This window comes from Psammomys obesus, unplaced genomic scaffold (assembly GCF_907164565.1).
Source record: "Psammomys obesus unplaced genomic scaffold, mPsaObe1.curated_primary_1811, whole genome shotgun sequence".
Classification (NCBI taxonomy): domain Eukaryota; kingdom Metazoa; phylum Chordata; class Mammalia; order Rodentia; family Muridae; genus Psammomys; species Psammomys obesus.
This window is the reverse complement of record NW_026585742.1, coordinates 8,658,682-8,661,338: the sequence shown is the minus strand read 5'-3', so window position 1 is coordinate 8,661,338 and position 2,657 is coordinate 8,658,682.

Sequence of the window (2,657 nt, the reverse complement as noted above, 5' to 3'; positions counted from 1 at the left end):
AAACTACAAATTGAAAATAATCACCATCAAAATTTGAATGAAATTCTGCTCAGAAATTGGAAAAAAAATCTAACGGTGATAAGTCAAAACAGTCCTAGACAGAAGGTGTCAGAAGACGTGTTAGTAATTCGTCTTGGTACTATCATGAAACACCCTGAACAAAGCAACTGAACTAGGAAAAGTTTCACAGTTTCAAGGTAGGGTCCTCCTGGTGGGGAGCATAATGGCCGGCTAAAGGCAGCTTGTCACATTGTGTCCACTGTCAGGCAGCAGAGGGAAATGACTCCTTTGCTTAACCTACAATACTTAACCTGTATTCAGTCCATGACTCCAGCTCAGAGAAAGGCATTGCCCACATTTAATTCGAGTTTTTCCATTTCAATTAATCTAATCTAGATGATCTCTCACAGACTACCCTTAAATTGTTTCCATGGTGATTCTAATCCCAGCGAAGATTACCTATTAAAGGGGACTACTTTGGGAGCTGGAAGGGGATCAGGCAGAGGATAGAGCAAGAATGTGTGTGAGGTGAGGATGGTTTGTGAATGTGAAGTCAAAAGACACATTTGTGACAGTATTATAACCAGACACATTATTTGGTACATGAAAAATCAATTAAACTTTTAGTTTCAAAAAACAATTAACAATTTATCTAATGTATTATATACAGCCTTGTTCATTTATTGTTTTTCATTTAACTCTGTTTACTATTTTTTTTCCTGTAAAAATGATATTGTTTGTGTTATATTCACTAGCATAAACTTTGCCTGGGCTTCTAGTTATTTTCTTCTAGCTATTTTACAGTTTTATTTTACAGCTATTTAATGTCTCATTGTTCTAGAATGGATGCTATTGTAAGAAAGGAATTGGAAGTCCAGTCACGCTTTCCATCCATCAGTGTATTTTTCATATGCCTTTTATCAAATAATCTGCCTTCACTCATTTGCTAAAAATGCCTTTCTCCTAAACTACTTTCCTGTGGCTGGGCTCCTCTTCTTAGGGCTCTTTCATCACTATGTCTCTTTACTTTACCAGCATGATGCCACTACAAGAGCTGGAGAGATGGCTCAGAGGTTAAGAGCATGGTTGTTCATCCAAAGGTCCTGAGTTCAATTCTCAGCAACCACATGGTACCTCATAACCATCGATAATTAGATCTGGTGCCCTCTTCTGGCATGCAGGCATACATGCAAGCAAAATACTGTATAAATAATAATAACTCAGTTTCTGAGAAGCTTGTCTTATTATTCCTCTTTTCAAATTTCTCTTGGCTGTCTCTATATGATCATTTTTCTAGAACTTTGGGATTGGATTCTGTTTAGTTTGTCTGCTCTCAACTGCAGCATTTTATTCTTTTCAAACTCAGTTATTGAGAATGCTTTATCCTTTTGACATTTCCTATCCAGTTCAGCAGACAGCTTTTCTTATTCATCACCTTTATGCCCTCTGAAGAAGCTTAACATTTTGTTTTCTTCTTTGGGGATGTGTATTTAGCCGGTGTATGTCTCTGGAGATTTTTTTTTAATGCTTTTATTATTGTGGACAATTCCTTTAAGGTAGTTTATGTCATAATTGTCTATATAAAATAGCTATAATTATTTTTACATAATTACCTCATAACACAGGAATCCTGCCAGAACCATTTTAGTCATACTTTTGTTTTAAATGTCTGAACTTTCAACCTTCAAAGATCAGATCAATTCATTCTTATTCAATGGTTTTGTAGCAAAATAAAGACAATTTCCCAATCCCGTACTTGGAGCCAGCATACTTTTCCAGAGGAAACCCCAGGTTTGTCTTACTTGTAACAAGTGTGCAGAAACACAGATGAAATCACATTGTTAATCTTCTTCTTCAGTCCACCATCTTAAAATTTCTTTTCTCTGGCAAATATGCTTTAAGCGGTGACATGGTACCCTCTTATATGTATACATGGCATTCATGGTGGGGAGCATGATTTGCACCTCATAATCTAGACATTAAAGGGGATTTTTCAGTTCCATTCTTTTTTTTTTTTTGATCACTCCCCCAGGTGACATTTATTGACCACGTGTTGCATGCCAAACCCCGTGAATTACCCACATGTTCTCCCCACAGCCCACGACCCAGGCAGGCACCAATGTCATTTGCATTCACAGATGAGGAGACCAACCCAGGGGGCAGCCCACCAAGCTTCTGGGCATGTGGCTACCATGCCATGCCCAACTGCACAATGCGATACAAACAGGACTGCTACAAGATGGCTCACTTCTGTCACCAGCACACGGTCTCTCGGCCTCCCTGGGCTCCAGTCTAGAGACCAGAGGAAATCCTTTGGAATTTTCCAGCACAGACTGTTCAAGGTTGGAGGCTGCGCTGAGGGTAAGGCCTTGCCTCTCGTACCCAGAGAATCTGAAGGAACCCACACAACTTGCTGTATACCCTCCTACCTCAGGCTGAGCCTCCCCGCTCCCATTCTGCCACAGTGAGCTCATTCTCTACGCCTGACAGCCACTTTGGCCCACTAACTTGTTTGCACACTCATATCATCTTCCACTTGTGACTCAAGAAGTTATGCACACTAACTCACATATCTTGAAATCTCTTACTTCATTATCCTACACACTGGCTCTTGTCTATACTCTTATACATCACCCATCCATCCTTCTCCATACCCA